General features: G+C 37.3%; 1 protein-coding gene and 1 non-coding gene across 2 annotated transcripts in view; one reads left to right on the top strand and one right to left on the bottom strand.

Annotated features, from left to right (window-relative positions):
* The window catches only part of Sergef (secretion regulating guanine nucleotide exchange factor), a 224,265-nt gene that overhangs the window by 140,329 nt on the left and 56,006 nt on the right, over nt 1-27,930 (bottom strand).
* Nucleotides 2,269-2,375, top strand: LOC120890243 (U6 spliceosomal RNA). Its single transcript, XR_005734484.1, has one exon. It is a non-coding gene; the product is annotated as a U6 spliceosomal RNA (small nuclear RNA).

Below are 27,930 nucleotides of genomic sequence, written 5' to 3'. Positions count from 1 at the left end.
ATGCTGACTCTATTTAAATGTTTCTTCCACCAGTTCTTGCACCTCCACTTGACCCAGGACTAGATTAGGCTTACCTAATATGTATCCCCTCTGAAGTCCACCTCCTTTCCTCTCCCTCCCTTTCTCTTCCCCCCAGCCCACCCATTAGAGACTGAAACAGTGGTAGTGCCCTACCAGTGCCCATTTATTTTTAATTCTGAATCAAGGTCTCACTAAATTACTCAGGCTGGGCTCAAACTTGTGACCCTCCTGCCTCAGTCTCCCAAGTAACAGGATAATAGGTATGCATCACAAGGTCTGGCCCATCACTTCTCCTTTTTAACACAGCACGCTCATCATTATTTTGTCTTCTCTAATAGATAGTAAGATCCATTTGGATAGGGACTGCCTCTCCAACGACTAGCATTATTAGAATATTTTAGGGTTCAATAAATATTCTGAAAAAGAATAAACTGGGGTATGTGGGGCAAAGTATAGGCCCTGAGTAGTACAGTGAAGTAAATGTGGGTTTTAGAGTTCAACAAATTCAAATATGAACCTTACCTAGCTCCACCATTCATTAGCTATATCATCTTAAGCAAGTCCCATGATCTCCCTGAACTTCAGTTTCCTCATCTGTAAAACAGATAATACTTCCTAGAGATGCAATGAAGATTAAATAGTATGATGAAGGTAAGGTGATGGGTACAGAGTATAAGCTCAACAAATGTTACCCACAAGCCCCCACCACATCTCCCAGCTCTTCCTTCCATAGTTAAGAAAGAGTTGATAATAATAAGATAGGTCCCCAATCCTTCAGGAACATATCAAGACAGAATTCAGACATAAGTTAAAACACATGAACTTGGACAGGATATGACAGGAACAACAGCCTAGATGGGATCTTATTAACCAGACAGGCTGTGACCTTGAGCTCTCTCAATCTGCCTGACCAAGGTACAAGGCCAAGACTAGATCTGCAGATGGAATCAAACAGCTGTAATCATGGGTGATGATGGCAGACTATGCCCACTCTTTATGCCAGAAAATAGCCTTTGAAGAATACAGACAAAAGCTTACAAAAATATCATCCCCAACTTTGCACATCCAAAGGTCACTCAGGAATTTAAAGGTCTACAAATAGGCTAAGACCAATGAGGGGAAAGGTAGCACAGTGCTATGGGAGCAGCACTAAACCCAGAACCACAGAGCAGAGCTCAAATCCAAACATCCTCCTACTAGACACGTGATTTGGGGCAGGTCCTTTCCTTATCTAGGTCTCATTTCCTCACTTGTACACCGAGGGTATCCAATCAGGATGATGTCTAAAGGCTCTTGAAGTGCTACAGATTTGAGATTTTAGATGCTGTCATCATGGCAAAGAAAGAACTCCTCAATCACACACAACACTGAGCTGATGTTCTGCTGTGCTGCTCTCAATCACACAAAAGGTAAATGGTCATACGGAAGAGTTAATACAGTATTTCCTGAGACTGCTTAGCTCCTGATTCAGCACTGCACCTGTTCCTTCTGCATTTGCAGTTTACTTCATAATATCATCACTGGGACTCCCTAAAACAGCTACTATTTGTCACTTGCTTAGTATTTCAGGTATCTGTCTTGTTTCCTTTCTTTTTAAAAAAAGATTAGCTAGAATATTATAAAGACTAATCAATAAAATTGCTATATAAAATTTGCCCAGAAAACCACTTTCTCCTTTCTTTGTATCCACTGTTGTAAGAGCAATGCCTTTAATGGACTAATCAGCACTAAAAATCAGATTATTACCAGAAGGGAAATGGGGGGCAAAAATATTCTATTACTTCACAAACAAGTAAGGTCACACAGGGTAATGTAACTCATTCATAACCCAGAGCCTTTTTCTTATGGAAACCCTATAAATGATACTCAATAGTGCAGGCATACAATACTAACTACCCCTACCTAAATACATACCAGTGTTCACTAAGTATTGTTTAATAGATTCTAGCCATTTCTTAAGACTGAAAAAACAAAATAACAAAACACAATCACTACCCTTAAACAAAGTCTGACCCTAAAAGTCAAGTAGTCCCAGCTGTAAAATAAAAAGTGGCAGCCTGGAATCCAGATTGTCCATATGCCAGAAAATGCCCTCTGCATAAGCCTAGACCGAAGAATGGACTACAAAACACCGTACAATACTCCACACTGCCGAAGGCCACATAACTCTGGGGCTGTGGTTCTTAAAGTGTGGTCTAGACCATCAGTACCAACACAACCTGAAAACTTGTTAAAATTCAAATTCAAGTGCTCACTTTGGCAGAACATATACTAAAATTGGAATGATACAGACAAGATTAGCATGGCTCTTGCACAAAGATGACATGCAAATTCGTGAAGTGTTCCATATTTTTTTAAAAAATCAAATTCAAATTCACCCTGGACCCTAGTCAGAAACTAGGAGTAAGGCCCAGAAATCTGTATTTTAAACAAGGCCTCCAAATGATTCCAATGAATGCTTAAGCGTGAGAATCACTGCCTTAGAATGTCCAAACTGCTGCATGTTTGCAGTAAAATTAGTAGAAAACTAAGTTCTCTATTAAATCTCAGAAAAATAACAATACTGGGTAAAGAGTTGGGTTTAAAACGTATCTTAAATGTTGGTATTTTGGAAAAAAACACGTTTACCAGAAATGGAAGGAAGAGAGGAATGCTGATTCTGATGCAGCAAGGGATGTCTACACTTGTTCAGAAGCCTCTGAGGTGAAAGGCCCCAGGCCTTTCCCTGTGTGGCACTTCACTTCTAAATATAAGTCTTTTCTGTTCCTTCAGCTGAGCCCATCACTTCAGAGGGTGTCCCTACACATTTACTAGCAGTGATCTCAGACAGCAACAATAATTAAGGTCACTTTTTAATTTTCTTTCTTTTGGAAGGATGAAAAGCAAAAAGAAAAGGAACAGTAAATGTTCCTGAGGTCACTAAATTTAAAGATGAAGGAAGAACTGGGCACAGTGGCACACACCCGTAAAATCAGTGTCTTGGGAAGCTGAAGCCGGAGAATTGCAAGTTCGAAGCCTCAGAAACTTAGCAAGACCTTAAGCAACTTAGCAAGACCCTGTCTCAATATAATAATTTTTAAAAGGGCTAGGGATGTGGCTTCGTGGTTAAGTGGCCCTGGGGTTCAATCCCTGGTACATACATAAATAAATAAGTGAATAAATAAATAAATAAATAATGAAAATAAATAAGAAGGGAGAATCAAGAGGAAGGTAAAGAAATAAATCTGTAGGTAGAGATGAGAAAGAGATTGCTTAAAGTAGGATTTACTGAGCTCTGAATTACAAAAGAAAACTGGAGGATCAGCCTTAGAAGAAAAGTAACAAAGAAATAGTGAGACCTTTTTTGGCCTCTACCACCAGGTGGCAAAATCAACCACACACAGCTAAGTTACTGCCAGAAGCCACTGTTTATGTGTCTTTTCTTGTTTTGCTATTGCTTTGAGGTAGGAGTGGAGATGCAAAGCAACTTCAAGTTAGGTGCTGACAGCAGAGACAACGCAATGAGCAATGGATTGTTTTAAACATATTAATTCAGTCAGTGACCATAATTATGGAATATCATTACATTTTTAAATATATGAACTACCATGTAATATAAGTAACCACAATGACAAAGGCTATCCTGAATTACACATTAATCTTTTACTACAACTAAGTTTTAAAATAAATCATTTGATTTTGAAATATCTATTTTTCTTCAATGAAAGTCAATGTCAAGTTAGGTCTAATTTTATGGTTCAAATGCAATTTTCCTCCAGCACACTACAAAATGTTAAATACCAAGGAAGACAATAATAAAAAAAAAAAGTCAGCTGTAATGTAACAGTAAATTTCCTGTAGAAATGATTTTGAGGTTCTACAGGTCACAAAGAAAAGATACACATGGTTAATCATAAATCCATCTAAAGATAGTTCATTTCTATCATCTTTCATTTTTAATGGGGGCTTAAGCAACTTTCTGGGATGGAATGTTGTAAATTTAATAATATTTCAATTCACTACTAGTTTCCATTGATTTTTCTTTCATTTTAATCTGTTTTGATAGATTAATGTTGTCTTGTGATTTCCAAATGGCAGGTTGAGGAAGAAAAATGATATGCATTGAGTTGTACTTCTACTAGAAAGAGTACTAACCTGGGAATCAAGACCTGTGTCCAAGGCTTGGTCATTCACTACTGCTTATCATTCCTAAGAAAGTCACTACATCTCTCTGGGACTCAGGTTCCTCCTATTTAAAATGAAACAACGATATTTGCCATAATTCACTAATTGTTGTGATAAGCAGATAAGAAAATAAGGAATACTTACTACTAGATAGTACCTAAATTCAAAACAACCAAATAAACCCATTACTAAAGAAAAAATTCCAGTCAACCCTCCATATCTACAGGTTCTGCATATGGGGATTCAAACAACCATGGATCAAAAATATTTAGGGAAAAAAATGCATCTGTACTGAACATATAAAGACTTTTTTCTTGTCATTATTCCCTAAACAATATAGTACGACAACTATTTACACTGTATTGAGTATTACAAGTAATGTAGAAATTATTTAAAGTATATAGGAACTGGGCTTAGTGGCACATATCTATAATCCCAATGACTCAGGAGGCTGAGGCGAAGATTGCAAACTTAAGACTAGAATCATTAATTTAGGGAGTCCCTGTTGCAAAATTAAAACTAAAAGGGGCAGGGAATGTGGCTCAGTGATTAAGTGCCCCTGGGATCAATCTCCATTATATGTGTAGATTATATGCAAATACTATACCATTTTATATAAGGGACTTGCATATGTAAATTTTGATATCCATGGAGGATACTGGAACCAGTCCCCCATGGATACCAAGAGACAACCGTATTTTTAAAAGCTTTTTAAATTAGGCAAAGAAAATATGCTTCTTTAAGGATTACAAATATCGAAGTGGGCACTCAAGAAAATTAGAAACCAGACCTCAGTGTTGTTGGATCCTTAAATTTTGGATAATTGAAATAAGTTTCTTTGGATAAATTGACTTTGAATAATTTCAAATGTTGCTACAGTTACCATAGCACCAGACAGGACCAGTCAGTTGGGGCAATCAATAATAACCATCAACAAGTGTCTCTGCATTTTCTAGCATAATAGCCTCAAGAAAGCTTCTACTCAAAGTGGTACCTCTATGCTTTTACTTCTCTGAAAAAGAAAGTGCCAAAATGCTTAATAAATTAACAGGACCAAGTGAGTTTTCAGAATAAACCGAGTAATAAAAAAAATACAAAGATTTGGGGTATTTTAAGTATTAATATCCTTAAACAAAAGGTATTGTCTAGGTACATTTATCACTGCTATTATCCAGGAAGGGATACCAGACAAATGAACCTATTGACAATTTAATCTGAATGTTTCTTTAGCTGCTATATTAATAAAAGGTAATATAATACATTGTAAATATGTATTCAATAAAACAAGAGCTTTCAATCTCTTGATTATTATTGGATACCCAAATTCAAACAAGCCAAACCATCCCTCAAACAATTCAGAGCATGGAGCTATGCAAATATTAACTTAGCTTGTCTCCCAGCTGGCAACCCAGACAGAGTTCAATCTGGTTACACATTCAGAAGAAAAGAACTGCCTATGTCATTTAATTCACTATCCTATTGAACTCCTTTATCTAACAGCTGTCCTCCACCTAAGACCCACTGCTTAGATATTAGTTCTAATATTAACTTTAACTTATATGTGATAGGATTAGTAATGGGGTGATGACTAGGAGAATCTTTATGTGAAACTTCATAAAGATCCCTTCATCCTCTGGCAATTCCAAAACAAAAAGATCTTTACATGCCTATATGACATTTATGCCTATAGGAAAAAAAAAAACTATAGACATATTACATCAAAAGTGTATTGATGGACCTTAACCAAATGCATTCCTAATAAAAATACATTATCAAAACGTTTATCCTAGACAGATGCAGTGGCTCACTCCTGTAATCCCAGTGGTTCAGGAGGCTGATGCAAGAGGATTGCCTAGTTCAAAGCCAGCCTCAGCCACTTGGCAAGACCCTAAGCAACTTAGCGATACGCTGTCTCAAAGAAAAACACAAAACAGACTGGGAATGTGACCCAGTGGTTAAGCTACCTTGGGATCAATCCCCGATACCAAAAAAAGAAAAAGAAAAAAGAAAAAAGAAAAAAAAATTATCCCCCCTTTTTTTTTAAGAGAGAGAGAGAGTTTTTTTAATATTTATTTTTTTAGTTTTTGGCAGACACAACATCTTTGTTTGTATGTGGTGCTGAGGATCGAACCCGGGCTGCATGCATGCCAGGAGAGCACGCTGCTGCTTGAGCCACAACCCCAGCCCCAATCTTTTTTTTTTTTAGATTATCTGAAAAAGAAAACTTCATCTACCATCTGCCACCTAACACACACATCTTCTTTTTCATTAGTCAACATTTCCTTCAAATCCATATCTGAGCACAAACAGAATTTTACTCAAAGACATGATCTATACCTAATATTTATTTATTTTTATTCATTTTTAATAAGTTATTATTGTGGTGCTAGGGATCAAACTCTGGACCTTGTACATGTTATGCATGAGCTCTACCACTGATCTACACCCTGAAACCCCACACTTAATTTAGAAAAAGCTTTCTGAAACTAACTTAAGTCCTATAGATCCCTAATGTTCCTTGGATGTGCCTCAGAAACTACCACAAAGAAAGGACTTTCCATCAAGCAGTAGTGGGAGTTCATTCTCCTTCCCTCAACTTTTCTATCTCCACTCCTGATTCAGTCAGAACAGTTACATTTTTATCTGTTTTGAATTTTGAGGTCCTGTGTAAAAAAACTTTATTTGAAAGTTAAACACAAAAAAAAATGGTTCTATGCTTCTAGGTATTTAAAAACTAAGAATGTTCAGAATCATGGAATTTTAGAGCTAGAAAGAAACTTAGAGCCAATATTTTTATTGTATGGATGTTGAGTAAGCTTAGACTTACTCAAGCTTTTATAGGTAATTAGGAACTACATTTAGACCTTAGGTCTTCATCCCTAACACAAAGGCCCTATTCCTAATTCAGGAACTATTTATTTATTCATTCATTCATTCATCCATTCATTTAATATATATCAAATTCTACTATGTGCCAGGTACCACTTTGAGCACTGAGGTTTTTAAAATCTTGCCATAATAGTGCTTACAGTTTAGTAGAAGAAGACAGACAATAAATACAATAAATGAGTAAACAGTATATAAGAAGGTAATGAAATAAAGGATGGTGGTACAGGCATGAGAGTGAGAACATTACAGATTATAATTGGTGAATTTCCACAAAAATCACTGCTGTTAAGTCTTTATGTACCTTGTAGCAATATGTATGTGCTGTAACATTCATTAATTTAGGCCCACTAATTAACAAGAGGAAATAATCTATTGATAAATCTAAAATTTCCATCTATTTTTTAATGGCATACAAAGCAAATTAGTATACTATTAATACACAAGATGTTAAAACTACTTGGCAAAAATATTAACTAGAACCCCCCAAAACACACATGAACATGATATTTGTCATTGCACTTGGCTCTAGGAGAAGCAAAGAAAGTGGCAAAAAAAGAAGTGAGGAGACCTGGCTGCCAGGCTTATTCTGCTAGATAATATCGGAGATTGAGTTCTCTGAGCCTCAGTTTCCTGTAAAATAAGGAGGCTAGAGAGTAGATATTTTTGAGGTCTGGTGCTACCATTCAAATATTGAAGCCCTCTAATGTGTCAAAAGAATTATGTAATATTTTAGTAGCCGTATCCGTATTATTGTTTGAATTTAAAGAAATCCAAATAATAACATTACATTTATAGAGTTCTCAGTTCTCGATGTGTTTCACATGCACTATTTTCATCTGTCAAGTCATATGACAGCCTTTTTCTTTTCTTTTCTTTTCTTTTCCATGTTCTAATAAGGTTGGTCCCTCAGTCAATCCAAGGTCCAAGGTAATATGAAGTTTCCTGTGCTCTATGGGCCATACTCTGAATCCAGTATGGCTCTGGCCAAAGAAACCAGAAAGCACCTTACAGAGAGACTTGCAGAGTTAGGGGTACCATTTAATAGGAATAATGAGATACAACAAACACTTGCCACTATACCAGTGGTAAGCACAGGGATTGGGGACTAGAATGAAAATTTTAAAGATTCTTGCCATACTAAATATATGTCAAAAGTCTTTTAAAAATCTGTGTACTTTCAATTAGGAATCATACTTCTAGAAATACTTCCTAAGGAAACAATCAAAAATTTGACCAAAGATTTAGGTATGGAGATGCTGGTCACAGCCTAATTCTTAGTAGCAAAAACTTATATACAACTTAAATTTCCTAAAGCAACCACATGAATTATGGCATATCCAAATACTATATTATTTTTAAATAAATTATTATTAAATTATTATTTTAAAGAATATTTATATAACGTGGACTAAATGTTACCAATATTACTATAGGTGGAAAATCTGGAAATGAGGTAAACACATTTTGTATAACCTCATATATTTTTTAACAACTACATACAGAAAAAAGATGGAAAAATACATTAGGATATTACAGTGGTTTTTTCTAGGCTATGAAATTACAGATGATTTTGTTGTCCTATAATTTTATAATAAGCATACGTTATTTTCATAACCAGAAACTTAAAATTATTACTTTTTAAATTTCCTTTTCTACCTACCTCAGAAAGTAGTGATGATAACCAACATAGAAAGAGCTTTCTAATAGTAATTATTGTCCTGAAACAGAATCTCTAGAAAGAGGGTTCAAGCCAGTACTGGGTGACCATATGGGCCCTGATTAGGTTAGACTTTAGGAACCCTGGATTCTACAGCCTCTGTGAATCTCTCTGCCCACAGGATATGTCCTGCATTTTTGACAAGACTGTACTGGATTGGCCCCATCCTTCCCACCTGGGGCCCTAATGCTCATTGACATGCTATCAGGGGTAAAGCAAATAGTCAGTGGTCAAGAAAGAGAGATTCTCTGGGGACAAACCCTAGTACTCAAAGGCCACTATGCCCTTACCAGCTTCCAACACCCAAAGTGGCAAAGGCCCTTCTGCCCAGAAAACATGTTGCTAGGACCTCTGCTATTGGCTCTGGGGTACTGTGCTCATGGTTCAAGTTTTCTTCCCTGAAGACCAAAACTGGTTCTAAGGCTTCACTCTGTAGCTGTAGTCCTACACTTACCAGAGAGAAAAAAGTAAAAATGAAATTATAAAAAACCCTCAGACAGTTTTTGTTTGTTCCACCATTGCTTTGATCCACTGTTTTAAAAGACAGTGTACCTGGGTAAAGGTTAGGTTTGGTTACAATATAGTATAGGCACCTTAACTCATACCTGTAACCCTCCCTACAAGCACCTATCTTGACAAAGGAAAAATGCGACCCAAAGAAGAAAAGTGACCTGTTGAAGGCTAAGCAGAAAGTTGCTCACAAACCAAGGCAAGAACCCAAGTGTCCAGACTTCCAATTCAATATGTTACATTAGAGAATCTCGTAACCTTCCAGGGACTCTGGCACCTGAAAGTAGGAGGGATTCCATACTCTTACATCTACTATGGTTATCTTTACCCTGAATTAAGGATATTAGTCATTAAATTCCCAATGACAAAGACATGAGGAAATAGAAAGTTTACACATGGGAGTAAGGTCTAAGTGACAGTGGGCAAAGAAATAAAGACAGAACATTGTAGGAATACATAGGCATATGAAGTAATATAGAATTGAAGGGAAAAAAATGGCAAACAGCATCTCATGCTAAGTAGATATACAAAGTTGCAATCATCCATAAAGCTCACCAGAGAAGACAGCAGATATATTCTGCAGGGAACAAAAGAGGCTGAAATGATAGAAGAAATGGGTATTTAGGGCTGGGGTTGTGGCTCAGCAGTAGAGTGCTTGTCTTGCTTGCATGAGGCACTGGGTTTAATCCTCAGCACCACATAAATAAATAAAATAAAGGTATTGTGCCCATCTACAACAACAACAAAAAAATGTGTATTTAAGAAAGACAATCTATTTCTACCTAATTTCTTGGTCTTCCTTTGCTTGGCTGCAGACTTGCTATCGTTGAACAGTAAAGAGTTATATGACAGAGCATAACAAATATGACAATGCTGAAAGAGTAAATGTTACATTCTGGAATACCCCTTTAAGATGGCAACTCTATTACCCATAGAGTAGGACAGGAGTTTGGTGTGCTATATTTTTCCCACCATTCCATATTTTCATATTCTCAGAAAATAAAAAACAGAAGATGGGGCAGCATCTGGAGAAAGAGAAAGAAAGATTAGGGTAGAGGAAAGAACAAACGAGCAAATTTTAATAGTAAATAAGCTAGATGACAAACCTGGAAGCATTTGGGTTTTTTCTTTCTAATAAAAAAGAAAGTTGACTTCATTACTCTGACTTCTATCCACCTACCCACCAGTCTCCACCTCCCTCCCTAGCCTGTTGGTTTCTAATAATGAAGTACCAAGGTAAACCAGGCAAGAGCCTGGAGTGTGAACAGAAGAAAGCACCTCTCCTCAGCCTCACCTTCTGCAGTGGAACACCCTGAACTGCCTGCCATGCGGCTTCTCAGCTGGGAGGGCTGCTATCAACGGTGAATTAATTTGGGCATTTCAATGTAGGAAGCTAAGGTGCCACATCACTGCATGAATACAGTGTGCTGCTGGCTTCCTCTGGATCATCCAGGTGTGCCTAGGCATCAAGGCAGCATGATCCTCAGGGATGGGGCAGCCTTGTGGGGAGGGAGAGGGTTAACAAGCCAGCAGGGAGCAAAGATACAAGGGATATTCCAAAAGTGCAAACATAAAGAAAAGGCTAGCCTCTGGGCCAAATCCATAGCTCAGTGGAACCCCATCCATCTGGCAGCAGATGGCCGTTCTATTCTAGACCCAGCCATTCCCCTGGAGGAAACCTTTTCAAATAACAGTGGTGTCGGCCCCATTCTCAATTTTCACCTCAGAGCTCAGACATCACTAGGATATGCAACTAGGAATACCAGAGACTCTTAGCTATTTGGAAGGGAGAAGGAACAGTTACTTACTTTATTTTGAACTATTTATTTTATTTTGAATTAAAGGTGTTAATTACAAAAGAAAGAACACCAGAAAAAAAATCATTCTAATAAAATAGGGCATTTAATGCCTGTCTCTTCCTTCCCTCTTCCAACTAATAAAGAGGAACACTGAATTGGGCAGAGGTCTAGCAAATCAAATGAGTCCATTCTAGTAGGCTCAATAGGGAAGTTGGAAGAGTACTTTTCAGATCAAAAGGAGTCATCAAAGGAATCCTAGGCCATCATGCACCTTCAGCATTTCTCTCCTCACAGGCAAGATATCAGTATCCCAGGATGCTAACAAGGCCACCTGGGATAGTGGAAAGGACAGTTACTCTACAAGTCAAGCTATTTGAGTGGCAGCCTAGTTCTGCCACTGACCTGTTGTGCAGTTTTGGGCCAGGGTGCTTAGCCTCTGAATTCCAAGAACCCCATATATAAAAGAGGAGACAGTAATGTGTACCTAATATTCTTGAGGATATAGGAAAAGGAAAGACAGTGGAACAAATCTTACATAAATTTTCCTATGTACATATATGTGATGTTTTCACAGTGAATCCCACAATCATGTACATCCACAAGAATGAGATCCTAATAAGATGTATTCCATGCTTATATAATTATATCAAAATGGGTTTTACTATAATGTATAACTAAAATGAACCAATAAATAAATTTTAAAAATACATATTCTTAGCAGAAAGAAATGAGACAGTGTACCTACTGAATGCTAGGGAAGGAAACTTTCAAACATTGTCAATTTCTCACTCTCTGTCCAATCTTACACACACTCATATCTCAGAAAACGGTGATCAGTCTTAAAGGCCCTTTTCTACTTTGCCTTTAACTTTACACTACAGAAAGGAAGTACAAAGGTTCAGATATGAGGCGCCACTCAAGGTCAGACCACCCACTGCTAAAGATAGGCTCAAGGTCACTGTACTTATCCAATCAAATCAATTAGAAAATTTTTCTTCTTTTTTAATGTTTTGCTTCTCCCCTTAATATTTTATTATAAAATTTTTCAAACACACAGAAAGCCTTAAGTAATTATTAACACTCATATTTCTACCACTGTAGTTTCCACAATTAACATTTTGCTATACTTGCTGTAATACACTTACTTACATCTCTCTCCATTTATCAATCCATCTTTTTTTGTTCATTTCAAAATAAGTTGCATATAGAAGCACCGTATATGCTTCAGTGAGATTTTCCTCTCAGTTGTTTTAATTGTAATAAAATATACATAAAATTTACCTAATCACTTTGAAGTATACACTTCAGTTGTATTAAGTACATTCACAGTGTTGTGTAACCATTACTACCATCCATCTCTAGCACTCTTTTCGCCTTACAAAACTGAAATTTTATACCCATTAAACAATAACTTCTATCTTCCCCATCTTAGCCCTTGGCAACCACCATTCTACTTTCTGTCTCTGTGAATTCGATGACTATAAGTACTTCATGAGTGTAATCATGATATTCATCTTTTTGGGGAAATAGGAAAAGGAAAGACAGTAGTTTAGCATAATGTCCTCAAGAAAATAAATATTAGCATGTTGCAGCATGTGTCAGAATTTCCTTCCTTTTTAAGGCCAAATAATATTCCACTGTATGTGCACAATATATCACTTTGTTTATCCATTCATCCATCAGTAGACACTTGTGTTGCTTCCATCTTCTGGCCACTGTAAATAGAGCTGCTATAAACATGGGTATGCAAATATCCCTTCAAGATCCCACTTTTAATTTTTTTAGATATACACCCAGAAGTGCAACTGATTGATCACATAATATTCTAATTTTAATTTTTTTAAGGAACTGCCATGCTGGTTTTCATAGCAGCTGCACCATTTTATATCCCCAAAAACAAAGCACAAGGATTCCAATTTCTCCACATCCTGGACAACACTTGTTTCTGGGGTTTTTGATAGTAGCCATTCTAATAGGCATTAGGTGGTATTTTATTGTGATTTGCTTTACATTTCCCTAATGATCTGTGATGCTGGGCATTTTTTCATATGCTTGCTGGCCAATTTGTATATCATCTTTGGAGAAATGTTTATTCAAGTCTTTTGGCTTTTTAAATATTCAGATTGTTTTTTGTTATTGTTTTTATTGATACACCATAGTTTTAGAGCAAATGTTGAAATCAGATAATATGAACCCTGAAACATTATTCCTTTTCAAGACTTCTTGGATATATGGTGCTTTATGTGTCCACACAAATAATAGAATCAGTTTGTGAACTTCTACTCCTCTTGAGACTTTGGTATGGTTTTAAATGTACAAATCAATTTGGAGAGAACTAACAGCATTGAATCTTCCAATCCATGGACATGATATATTTCTCCATCTATTTATGTCTTCTTTAACATTTCCTGCAATGTTTTGTTTTATATGTAAGTCTTGTACACTTTTTGTTAAATTTATATCTAAATAGATTATGTTTTGGGATGTAACTGTAAAAGCAACTGCTTTAATTTTTTTCCAATTCTTTGCTAGTGTTATATAAAAACAACTGATTTTTTTAATATTGACTTTGTACCACCTTCTTAGTTCTAATATTTATTTTCTAGATTCTTTAAGATTTTCCATCTCAACAGTCGTCATTTCTGAAAAGAAACTGATATGTGTGATTCTTCCTCTCTGATTTTTAAGCCTTTTCTTGATTTTTGTTGTTGTTGCTTTATGGGATTGGCTACAATCTCTATCAAGTATAACACTGAATAAAAATTCTGATAGGGTACATACATATTTGTCTTATTTTTCACCATTAATTATGAAGTTGGCATTTTATAAATGCCCTTTATTAAACTGCAGAAGTACACTTATATTTTTAATTTTCTAAAGGTTTTAAATCACAAAAGGGTACTAAATTTTTTCCAATGATTCTTCTGTATCTGTTGAAATATTAATATGGTTTTTCTTCTTTATTTTGTTAATACAGTGAATTACATTGATTGACTTTGAAATGTAAAAAGCAAACTGTCATTCCTGGGATAATATAGTTTAGTCATGATATATTATCATTTTTAAATATTACTGAATTTGATTTGCTAACATTTTGTTACAGATTTTGTGTCTATGTCCACAAGAGATGCTGGCCTATAATTTTCCTTTTTCTTAATGAAAGTCTTTGTTTAGGTTTTGGTCAGAATTATTCTGAGTCCCTAAAATATGGTGGGAAATGTCCCCTCATCCTCTATCTTCTGAAAGAGTTTATTTCTTTCTTTAAACATTTTTTAAAAATTATCAGTGTAACAATCTAGGCCTAGAGAGCTTTTAGTGAGAAAGTTTCTTGCAGAAAAGTTCTTTATTTCTTTACTAGATACAATGATACTCACATTTTCTTTTTCATCTTGTGTCCATTTTGGTACATGAAACCCTTTTCAAATGATCCATTCTATCAATGTTGTCAAAATTGTTGGCATAAAATTGTTTATAATATTTCTTTTAGTATTCTTTGATGTCTATAGACATCACCTACTTTCATTCTAATATTAGTATCTTGTAATCTCTTTCTCTATTCTTTTTTTAATTTGTTTTAATTAGTTATACATGACAGTAGAATGCATTTTGATACATCATATATAATGGAGTATAATTTCTCATTCTCTAGTTATACAAGATGTAGAATCCCACCAATCACATAGTTATATATGCACATAGGATACATAGGATAATAATGTCAGATTCATTCTACTATCTTTGTTACCCCTTATCCCCTCGCCTCCCTTCATTCCCTCTACCTAACCTAAAGTAACTCTGTTCTTCCCTAGCCCCCCACCCCATTATGGGAATTAGCATCCACATATCAGAGAAAACATTTGGCCTTTGTTTTTTTGGAGATTGGCTTATTTTGCTTAGCATGATATTCTCCAGCTCCATTCATTTACCAGCAAATGCCATAATTTCATTCTTCTTTAAGGCTGAGTAATATTTTATCATAAGTATATGACATTTATATATTTATAGAATTTTTTGACCCATTCATCTGTTGAAGGGCATCACAATTTGACCCAGCTATCCCACTTCTCAGTTTATACCAAAGGACTTAAAATCATCATATGATAGTGATGTAGCCACATCAATGTTTACAGCAGCTCAACTCACAATAGCTAAACTTATGGGACCAATCTTTCTCTGTTTTCTTGATCAGTCCAACAGGAGTGCTATCAATTTTGTTGATATTTTCAAATAACTGCTTTTGGATTTCTATTTTTTCATTTTTATGTTTTTTATTTCATTAATTTCTGCTTTCACCCTAACTATTTTCATCTTTTACATTTTTTTAGGTTTCTTTTTCTAATTTTTTATCATTCCTAAATATGGAATCTTAGGCAATTACATATAATCCTTTCTTTTTCAAATATTTACATTTAAAAATACAAATTTCCTTAAAAGCACTATTTTAGCTGCATTCCACAAATGTAGATATGCTCAGTTTGAACTTTTAATGATCTTTTTATTTTGAAGTAACTGTTTCCCCTTCACTCATAGTCCCCAAATCTTCACATCTTTATTCCCTTCCTTTTCTTTCTCATTTTTTTCTCTGAACTATATCTGAATACTCTGCCAAAGGGATACCTCACCATTCAGCATGTTAGTATATTTGTCACCAAGATCAAAAACACTCTCTACAAAAAAAAATTTTTTAAAAATTAATCATCAAAACTAAAAAGCTATGTAACTCCAGTGAAATTTCAGGCTCCATTTAGGTTCTATCAACTATCCTCATACAGTTGGCCCTCAGTATTTGTGGGTTCCACATCTGCAGATTCAACCAACCATGGATTAAAAATGCCCCAAAACAAAAATTTTCATCTGTAATGAACATATACAGACTTTTTTCCTTGTCATTATTCCTTAAACAATATAGTGTAACAACTATTTGTATAGCACTTACATTGAATTATAAGTATTATAAGTAATGTACAGATGATTTAAAGCATATAGGAAGATATACATAGGTTATATGTAAATAATATACCACTTAGCATACACAGATTTTGGAATCTTCAGTGTTTCATGGAACCAATTCCCCCAAGTTTACCAAGAGATAACTGTAATGTTCTTTATAACAAAAAGATCTACATAGATGTAATGAACATTTCATTTAGTTACTATTTCTCTTTACATTCCTTCAATTCATAATAGCACCTCAGTTTTTTCCCCAACTGTCAGGTCTTTGACACTTGGGACACTGCTCCTGGTCATTCTCTAGTTCGTTCAGGTAGTTGCTTTTTACTTTTTGTGTAAGTTTGTATGGCTGTTTTCTGTAGAAGAGTTGGTCTTATAGGAACTATTCTACCACTACTAGGTATAGAATCAAGATGTAATTCAATCCTTTTATGACCATAGATCCAGCATTAAAAACCTGTCTCTGTTTGATTGGCATGATAATTCTAAAATCTACAAGACAAGAACCTCTCATGTAGTCTTATAACATTTCATAAAACTTTCCAAATATCTATTTTATTTTAATTAATGATACCTATATAAAATTTTATACCTATAATTATGATACCTATATAAAACTAAAAAAAAAATATCAAGTAGTACAGAAAGGCATACAATGAAAACAGCAAGTTCCCTGACTAATATTAAAATAATTATGAGCAGAGTCTCTCTATTCAATGCTTGGCACATTAATAATAGGAAAACTAAAAGAAATGTTGAGAATTCAACATTAATTTTCTAGTCTTGGTGTTACTTCTCACAAAATAGTTTTGATAAGCCACTTAATCATGCAATAAGTATCTTCTCAACTTCCACTGTTCCTTAGTTTCTTTATATGAGAAAATACATAACACTAACCATCTTTCTTATATACCTCACAGGCAGGAAAAGAAGATATGCAATAATGCATTTTTAAGTGTGCTGGAAACAAAGCACAATACAACATGGGAATCAGAAGCCTTGGTTAGAACAAAGGAGGTAAATAAAAGATAAAATGGGAATGGAGGAATCTATACTCTGCTTAGTTTATATTATTATACTGTCTATACTTACACTGTTCTATATTGTATTAATGTTGTTCCTATAGAATTAATAAATAGCATCTAGCATACTACCATATAATAAAATAAAAATCCCAGGCTATAAAGCAATCAGTCTCCAGGTGGATAAGACCTCTAACCAAACCACAATGGTATTGACCTTAGGATTCTGGAAAACCCCTGGTGTTGCTTCTTATTACACAGATTAGGACACTGAAACCTAGAGATACTAAGGTCTCTGACCCGTAGAGAAATTTAATGTCAGAGTTCAAAATGGAAGACTGGCATTTTATAACACTGGCTTTGCAGTAGGATCTGGGTTTTAATAGCAACTCTGTCATTTAGTAACCATATGATCCTGAACATATGATAGCCTCTGAGTCTTAATCTCCTCATCTACAAACTGAGGAAAATAATCTCAACTCTACTAGATTGTCATGAGCATTAAAGAGATGGTGGTGTCTAGAAAGTGCTCATCAGAGAACCAAACACCCACCTGGATGTAGTGAATATTACCCACTGTCATTAGCTAATATATTGCTCTTTCCACTATACCACAAACTCTGATCAGGGAGGTTGTGGCTACCAGATGCATCATCATCATCATCATCGAGCTGGTGAGTGTAGGAAGGAACAGGGAAATTACGCAGTTTGGCAAAATGTTCCAGGGGAGCAGAATGATAAATGCATTGTACAGCAGTAACTATGGAACTGCTCCCACTGGGCCCCATGCAGGAGCAGATTTCACCTTGAGGAGTGCAAAGGGAAATGTACCATTTGTGTGCCTGTATGCTGTTACACTTAAATAGGTGTCTGAGGAATGAAGCAATGCAGATTGGAAAATATGCTTATATTTCTATGACCTTCATGCTGAGACAACTGGAGGAGTCAGCATTCTGTTTTTGCTTCTCTCCTTTCAGAACTAATATATCACAATTCTGCTAGCAACCAACACAGCTCTTCGAAGATAGACCTCTCCAAGCCTGCTTCACAGTAGGTGGAGGAGTCCCTAAGAAGTCCCTAGGCTTCTCCAAGTGCCTTCTATGTGATCTAGCCCCTCCCCCACTGCTTAACAGGGAGTGATATTCAAAAAGTCCAAGATGAAGTGCCCATTCTGCAATACCATATACTTTCCCCTGTAATACCACCATACAAGAGATAAGCAGATATTACAAAGGAATCAAATACTAAAAGGAATCAAATACTCAAATACATGTACAAATCTCAACCACTTGCTTTTTGATAGGCCTGTGCCCTGCACTGAAGTTATAGCCACAATCAAGATATGGGAACTGGGCTGGGGATATGGCTTAAGTGGAAGCACTCTTGCCTAGCACGCGTGAGGCACTGGGTTCGATTCTCAGCACCACATAAAAATTTTTAAAAATAAAGATGTTGTGTCCACCTAAAACTAAAAAATAAATATTAAAAAAAAAGATATGGGAACTGAACTCAAATAACTCTTATTTGAACTAGCAAACAAAGCTATGTAGAAAAGATAACAGGTCAAACCTGATCTAAACCTTGTAAAGTGGTACAATTTTGAGTTGCAAGTAAGGAGGACAGGATTGAGAAAATTAAAACTCATTCTTGTTGCCACTGTGAATGGAAACAAAGCAAAGGTCTAAAAAGAAATCATGAGGAATTAAAATACCCTGTAAGTCTTCAAAAGCACTCCTACAGTCCCAGCTTTAACACAGTAGTTTCTGGGGAAGGAAGGCCCCTGGGTGCCTTTGCTCACCTCCCCAGTCTGTTGCAAGGAGGGAAGAGTGAACTGTCATGGGCTCTGCCTCTTCTGGCACCATCTGAACTTTTAGGGGTTAAGGTGTGGGCAAGCACCATTTCACAGTCACCTCCTCTTTGCCCTCTACACTGAAAAACCACCACCCAGGCCCACCCATATGTCCTCTTAACTGCAAGGAAATTATTCTACCAATCACAGTCCATTTAGAAAGCCTGAGGATTCTGGGTCTTCTCTAATATCACACTCCAAGTTTAAGTTCCTTGCGTAATGAATGCAAACATATTATCTGACAAGTACCAATGGATAAAGAAGAACACAAGAATCATGGAAATGATTCATATCAAACTCCAAATCTATGATAACAAATAATGATTTGCAAAGAGCTCTAAGAAATTGAGGTTTCCTGAAAACCCACAGAAGTCCACTAACAAAACTCACATTTTTAATTGCTTCATAATTGATAAAATGCTCTCACATTCATGATATCATGACAGTAACCTGTAATTATTATTATTATATCCATCTAATTATTATATTATTATTATTATTGTATCCAGTAATTATTATTATATCCATCTAACAGATACAAACCCTGACCCAGAGAAGTAAAGCAGCTTGCCCACAGAGCAATATGACAGCATAAAGTTTCTTCTCTTTCTAAGTCCTTCCCCTCTTTATCAATTCCCTCATGGAGACCTTATCCTCAAATGATGTGTGTGCTCCATACAATTAGTGAAAAAAAATCTTACCCTGCCAGGACCTCAAGGAAATAAAACCAGGGAGATGAGGCTCAGAAATGAATACCTTACCTTTTTGAAGTAAGGAACTTTCCTTACTAATCTAGGGCCCACTGTCTACAATGACACATACATTTGTTCAGCACCCATGAGCAACCTTCCCCAGCCATCTGGATCTCTTAAAGTGGTACATGAAGGTTCCCATGAAAGTTCCAAATAGCTTCCCTGTCCTGTGAGTAGACCCCCATTTTACCTTCTACTTTACTTTCTCCTTAGACATCTGGTCATTCTGAAAAGTCAGGGGTTTTATGATTGACTATTGTAAAAGCTGTTCTTTTTACAAAGATATCTTATTGCTTCCATTTCTTCTATCCATAGTCAGTATCCCCCCAGGATGGATGATATCAAATATCCAGGAAAAAGAACTCTCTTCTAAAAAGCAATCTGTAGGTGCAGAAAGTGGCCACCACCACTGACAATGTTCCCATGGAGAACCACTGCATCGCAGAAGAGGATTATGTAACCACACAAACCCTAACCTCTCCCTTCTAGTCACAATTCAGAAGCTTCTTGAACCACTGGCTTGGGGTCTTGAGGTTCAGAGAGCTGCATACCAAGGGAATTGCCTGCTTTGCCTTCCTTGGAAGTGACAAGAGCAATGTTTTTCCTTTGTTTATCTCAAGGAGTACCTACCAAGGCAGTGATTCAAGACACTGCAAACAAAAAAGAGGTTAGAACCAAATGGGAAAAATGTTCGAGGAAGAGAGATGAAAACAGGACTGGCTCCTAAGGCAGACAACCAATAAAAAGTACTCAAAAAAAAAAAAAACTGGCAAAGAGACTATTGATTCAGGTCAATGTCAACAATAAAGAGGTCCCATTAACTGAAAGTCCTCCAAGCAGAAAGCTCCAAGCAGCAGCAACCCTTGGAATTAAGCAGATGGCATTATATTGAGGAATCAGTCATTTAGAACAGGATCCCACACAGCAATCAAGGATTCAGGACACGGTCCAATCCATGGGCAATAGGACTAGCAAAATCCAGATCCTGTTTAGGATAGGGTTTTTGTGCAAGTAGAACTAGCAGAGATACCCAGTTTCCCAGATGGAACATGTGGAAGGGAGAAGGTGTTCAGTAAAGACAAAGGGAGACCAAGGTTCATTAGCACATATAACCAGACTGCCAGTAGTCTAACAAATTCCAGACCTGAACTCTAAAGAAGGATCAAGGATAAAGAGGTAGAGAGAGGATAGAAAAGGCTACAAAGACATTTCAATAGACTGGGTAAAAACACCAAGAAAAGAAAAACTCCGTGAGAAAGAGAGACACGGTTGTTAGGCTGGATGGCAGAAATAACAAAATGTATATAAAATGTGATCCTTGTTATCTGTTGGAGAATAGGGAGCAGTTGTCCAAGCAGCCTGGGCAAAAAGGGAAGGAAAGCCAGTATGTGCAAAGACCCAGAAGTATCAAACAACATGACACTTTCACTGGTTTGGCATGGATGAACTGCAGAATACAAGGAGATCTATAAGAAGGTGAGACTGGATATTTTGACAGGGCCTAGATCCAGTAGAGCTTTTTATGATAAGCCAGAGATTTTGGACTTCATCCAGGATAAGAGTCATTAAAAATTAAAGGCACATATTCATCTCTATAACAATTATTTGATGAGTACCTACAGTGTGCTGGGCAATAATCAAGGTGACAGGGACACAGTGGTGAACAAGGCCAACAAGCTTGGAGCTTATACTTTGATAATTTAATTCTTTGCATACTGGCTAGGAGAGTATGGGTTGTATATTGCTCAAACCCCTTGTTAGCAGAGGCTGAATCTTACTCTCCTCCATATTCCATATAGTAGGTGTCCCATAACTGTTATAGAAACAAATGTTTTCAGGTAGGGAGGGTTGTTTTTGTTTTTTGTTTTTGACAGTGCTAAGGATGGAACCCAGGGCCTTGCACATGATAGACAAGTACTCTACAACTCAGCTATATCCCCAGCCCTGTTTTCTATATTTTCTAAGGATCAATTTATATTTTTAGTCTTCATTTTAGTAACTAGGTGGGGACATCACTATTAACAGGCAATAGATAATGGGGGTCCAAGCTAGAGGAACTGTCGTGGAGGTGGAGATAGATAACAGATTCTTGAACAACCCATTCAGACTTTATAGACACAGCCTTTCTTTTATCAGGCCATTTGGCATCCTCCTTTAAACCCTCAGTGCCTTTTGTTTTCATTCAAAACCTCTGCAAGATTTACTTTCACCCTGGGAAAGCCCAATCTTCAAGGTCAAATACAACAAAAGACAGCTGGTCAGCTCCAGGGTGACCCTGGGCAAGGGACTGGGTCAGTCTTACTTCTGCACAGTGTGGCAGTGATACATGAGGTCACTGGGACTCTAAATCAGTGCTGATTAATTTCCTCTGCTGCTGAAAGAAAGTAAGCCAGAAACATCCTTGCTATGCATGTGGATGGCTATCTCAAAAGGAATTCATACTCTGTGGAGCTGCATGAAGACTGTGGATTACTAAGCATCTGGACTCCATTATTTTCACTGGGACTGATTCTAAGAAGGGTTCATCACAAGATCTAGGACAGCTACACAGTGCTCCTAAAAGCTCAAGTGATTAGCACAGAAGAACAGCTCTGATTCATACTTATAACAAAACCTATCTCTGAAACACAGAGTGACTTGAACTCAATAATTTACAAAAATTTTAATATATGGTAATTGCATCTTGCAATCTTGTGTATAAGATAAAGTAGATATTATTACAACTTTGTAGATAAGAAAACTAAGGCTTAGAAAGCCTTTAACTGGGAGAGCATGGAAGGAATAGATGAATTCTAGATAGGGAAGAGGGGTGGGAAGGAAAGGCGGGGAGTACGGGATTAGCAGGGATAGTGGAATGTGATGGACATCATTATACAAAGTACATGTATAAAGACTTGAATTGGGTGTCAACATACTTTATATACATACAGAGATACAAAAATTGTGGTATATATGTGCATTAAGAATTGTAATGCAAAAAAAACAACAAAGTACATATATAAAGGCATAAATTGGCGTGAACATATTTTATATACAGATATGAAAAATTGTGCCCTGTGTATATAATAAGAATTGTAATGCTTTCCACTGCTGCCATGTAGTTAAAAATAAAATAAAATAAAAAAAGCCTTTAACTGACCACAGGACATGAAGATGGTAAGTAAGGAGTCGATATTCCAATCCAGGTCTTGTTCCATATTCAAGATTCTCTCCATCAGACCTCCAATTCCAGCAAGCAAAATGGTTTACTGTAATCATGAATTAACTTCACTGCCCCAATGCTACCATTTTCTTACCACTTTTCCTTATAAGACACTGTCCCAAAGCCTGAAGAAGGTCACCATATCTTTTGTTAGTCAGAACTACCACCCAGATGGTGGAAGCCAGAGCCTGAGGACACATCCTATTCAGAACTATCCAGAGAAGAAGTTGTTGGAATACAGGAATAGCAATGAGAGGAATGAGGAGGAGTCTGAAAACAGGTTCTCACTTAAACTATTGTCAAATTTCTCTCTGAACTTCAGTTTCTGCACCCCTAAAAGAAATATCCACCACTCAGGCATTAGAGCACAAAACAGTGTTTTTCTTCTCCCATTTCTAGACAGTCACCAGAGACTGTGCTGGATGGACTCACTCACTGAGGAGAGCAAACTAGTCCCATCCTTGTGGTCTCCCTTGCATAAGCTTACATATTCTTTTTGGCACTCTTTCTCAGACTATTTACTTTGTACCAAACCTGACCCTAATTACACAAAGAAAAAAGACGATGCCTATTCTCAAAGAACTCAAAATTTGATTTAGAGATGAACATAATAATTACGTATCACTAGTAAATACTGTGTTGCACAATTGAGCAGCAACTTTGTCTTTTATTTGTGAATTCTTGATGCCTTGCACTGTACCTGGCCCAGGGTAGGACACAATAAACACGCATAATAAATAAAACATTCATCATGATGATAAAAGTACACAAGTTCAATAAAAACACTGGCTTCTTCACCTCAAAACTTCTATCTTCTCATATCCCTTTTTTCTTTACTTCTAGGTTGAAAAAAAGAAAAGGTATCCTTCCTCCTTCTCAGAACTAAGTCTTTCACAGTGACCTCAAACTACTTCTCATCTCCATGGAGGCCTGGCTCAAATCATCCCCTTCCCTCATGCAACTTTGCCTATAAACATTCTCACTCTTTGATCCTTGCATTCAGCCTTCTGACAAACTCTGATTTCTCCACACAAACAAAACTAACTAGAACCAGGTTCTCCTGTCAAAGGCAGGAAATTGTTCCCATTCTCCTTTGCTACATCTCCCATAAGGTGTGCTCACACCAGCAGCCTGTATTTGCCATCATCCTCCAGTAACTAAGCTCCTGCTTTGGCTTCCACCTCTTCAATGAAGTTGCTGTATGATCATAGCCTTCCCATTACTAAACCCAGTGGTCTTATCTCCATCCCCAACCTCCCTGTTGAAATCTCTTCACCTTTGGGACACTTCTGTGATACTTTCTCCCCTCTTATCATACTTAATCTATGAACAGCTACTCTGCTGTTCTTCTGCTGCTTTCCTCTTAAATTCAAGTTCTTGCCAAGATTCCCCTGTAACTTTACATGAGCTCCCTTGAGAACTAATGTAACATTAAGACTTTCTGTTAAGGAAGTCTTTTTCAGTCATCATCCCCTACCCTAACCCTGAAGAACCCAATAAACCACAGGGACTGAAAATGCAAGAAAGAAAAGGTCCCCAAGGACATGGGATAGGATGAACAAATTTTCATCCTTGGACCCTCAAGAGCCTTTGTCACCTTCTGCTTGTCTTACAATAAACTTAACCTAACCCTACTACTAATTCACAATCTCCTAAGACAGGAACTGTTCCACTCTTGTCTGCTTCTCCCATCCTGTTATTGTAGTCTAAGAGAGAAGGGCACACCTAAGCATCTATTGGACTAAAGAAAGAAACCAAAGGTGAATATGCATAAAAGTACTCAGTGAACTGTTAAGAGTTGAAGGACCAAAACCTCATCATCTGTAGCCTCTGTAAGAAACTCCAGCGCTATTCTGAGCATGGTACAGGGTCAAAGCCCATCTGTGCTGGCTCTGCAGTGCATTTAATGACCAAATGCCTGAAAACATAAATACCTCTTCCTGAACTAGCCTGGGATTAAGAAGCACAGATTAGAAAGAGGGAGAATGAAAAAAGGAGGTGAGAAGGGGCACGTATCTCCAAAACCATTTCTTTCATTCATTTTTATTTTATTTAATCATTGAATATCCACTAATTACCTACAAGGGGGTAGAGGTTACTCTAGACACTGAGACCATGACTTTGAACAAGACACACAAGGCCCTTGCTCTCTTGGAACTTATATTTTAGTAAGAAGAGCAAGTTAGTATATATAGATAAATAAGAAAATAGCAGGCAGTAGTAAATGCTTGCCATCGCACATCTTTTTTACCAACTCCAACAAGACGACCCTGTCTGGTGCCTCTTTCTCTCCTCTGAGTGTTCTCAAGGACCGATCCAGTCCACTGCTTTGAGGGTTGATGTTATTTCTTCCCCTGCTATGTCAGCAACTACAGCACAGATGTGCTAGAATTTGTAATCACCAATGGAACACTCTTGGGTGAACACTGCTACACATTTTGAGCACTGTTACCCATTTGGGGAGGGCTCTCAAATACTAACCCCTGTTGTGCAAAAGGTTTGGGCTGCGGTGCCCCCATGATCTGAGACCTTAGGCTCCTCCAGAAATGGCAGTGATGCTCTGGGGTACTTACCAGAGAGCCACTTGGGAAAGCTTTTTTCAGGTTGTGTTCAATTCTGTCAGAACCCTCCGGACTCAGCTGATTGCTGGTGGTAGATTTCTGTGTTATTTAGGGCACTAAAGTCCCACAGTCTTGACACAAACTTAAAATTAGAAATGCATTAAATATAGGAAGGGAGGAAGGTCATTCAGGAAAGGCAGCCTTCCGAGGGAGCTGCAGGACAAAGACGCCCTGGAAACTTCCAGGTTCATTAATGGATTTTACACAGCATTCAAGTGGTATTTCTCCTTCAGAACTAACATTGTGGAAAGCATAGGGACAGGCTCAAACCTCAGCTAATAGAGCTGAGTGAGTGACTCTGCAAACTAAAAATAGCTTCTTTCCCACTCATTCTGACAGATTTCACTTAGACCCTGTGCACAGGTTGATTCTCTAACAGTTTCAGTCCTGCAGCAAAATGAGGGCTGATGGCATTTGAGCTTGACAATTACCCAAACTCTGGTTCAATTCTTATTTATTTCCACATTTCCTACTCCTGCTCCAATGATTGCGTGTGCAAACACACATGCTTGTGAATAATGGGATTTGGAGCACCTTAACCAAATGTGGGCAGAATTTAAACCAGGAACATGACTCAGGACTGTGGCTGCATACTGAGCCCACAGCAGGCCCCCAGCAACACTGGCAATTGGGCCGTTTGTCTTGGATCTTCTCCTAATTCCTAGCTAACCTCCCTGAGCATCAGTTTCCCCAATTAGAAAATAGGAATACACATTCCTCTTCTGGCCTATTTCACAGCATCATGCCCAGATCAAATGAGACAACATAGGTGAAAGTTATTTTTCTTAATTACTATACAAGGTTCAGGGACAAACCAGACAGGTGGCCACATAGCAGAACTAGGCTCAACCCACTGGAAGACCCAAGCATCCTGAGTTAAAAGCAGATCCAGCAGAACAGTTTTAGTTCATGGTGTCCCTTGGCATGGGATATCTTTCTACCTTCGCTGTACTCCTCCTACTCATTCTTAAAAACCTAGTTCAAACAACATTTTTTTTTTTTTTGGATAATGTCTTCAGAGGTAATCTTTCCATCTTCACTGCTCCCTTGGTCTTTTGTATCTACCTCTAATAGAAATTTTCATTCTGTACAGTATCTTATTTACTTATGTACCTGGAAGTTCTCTGAGGGCAAAGACCATCCATTTTTAATGTTCATATCTACCCCCATACCACAATGCAGCTGGCACTGGCACATAGCATATGTCAGTCAATGTTTTATGAGTTGACTAAGGAAAAGGTGAGACCTTAAAGTCAACATGCAGATAAATGACAGAGACGCAGGAGAACAGAAAAGGCAGAACAGTCACATACAAAGGGCCAGTGGAAAGTGTTGCAGGGGGCAAGGACTCCAAAAAGGCAGGGTCACCAAGGTCTGTCCCAGTCAACAAGGGAACAAAAGTCAAAGCCAAACTATAAGTTCTGGGAAGACCAGGCAGAGATCTGGTCCTGAAAATACTACAGATCAAACAGAAAGCAGGGACACATATTTGAGTCCAGGTACTAAGGAGCAAGGACATCATACCAAGTTCCACAAACCAAACTGGAATAGGAAGGCTGGCACAAAGAACAGGAGAGGTAACAGAACAAGAGCAGTCAGAGCAAGGTTGAAGCCTGGAACTTCAATTAGCAAACATTCCCAGATCCATCAAAATTAATTAGAAGCTAGGGATTAGTAACCTTAGTTATGAAACTAAGGAATACCAGAAGCAGAAGTCATTACAGAGTAAAGTAGTGAGCATTTCTAAGAAATAAGAATTAGCTATGGAAGAAATTCTTGGATCTAGTAAAAACACTAGAAATCATCTGGTCTACCTACATATGGGGAAGCCAAGAACAAAGGAGGAAAAGGGGCTTGCCCAATTCACTCAGTCAGGGGAGAACCAACGGAGGAACCCACATTTTCAACTTTCAGTCCAGTTCTTGTCCAGCAGGTCCTCCAATGGCACCACAAATAACCACTCTAGCTGCTGCTGAATCTTAGGATACACCCACTGAATGAGCACAAATGCTTCTACCCAACTGCAACACACAGGCTTTCACTTTTGGGTGGAGGTTGGAGCCAATGTTCCACAGAAAATGTGCTGGCAGCAACCACATAGAACTTGGAAAGTAAAAGGTTGCTGTGGTATATTTTTGCTGTCAAGGAGCAAACAGACCTGTTCACACATATCCTGTACTGACAATGTACATGGAGGCAGGGAATAAATCTCAATCACTGTGCCACCCCTGGAATTTTCCAAAAGAAACCAGAAAGGTCTAATATCTGACAGTGCATGAATTAATACCACTGTAAGAACATTAAAGAAAAACCCACCATGTCTAAAATCTCAAGTAAAACCTTCTCAGGTTAGAAGTGAGTCAAGGCTTAAAGAAAGAAATTGAGACTCAAGGAATTCAGAGACTCTAATTCCCAGACTTCAAAAATTTTCATT

The sequence above is a fragment of the Ictidomys tridecemlineatus genome, chromosome 4 (genome assembly GCF_052094955.1).
Source record: "Ictidomys tridecemlineatus isolate mIctTri1 chromosome 4, mIctTri1.hap1, whole genome shotgun sequence".
Taxonomy (NCBI): domain Eukaryota; kingdom Metazoa; phylum Chordata; class Mammalia; order Rodentia; family Sciuridae; genus Ictidomys; species Ictidomys tridecemlineatus.
Note: the sequence above shows the minus strand (reverse complement) of the source record. Positions and strands in the feature narration are given on the sequence as shown.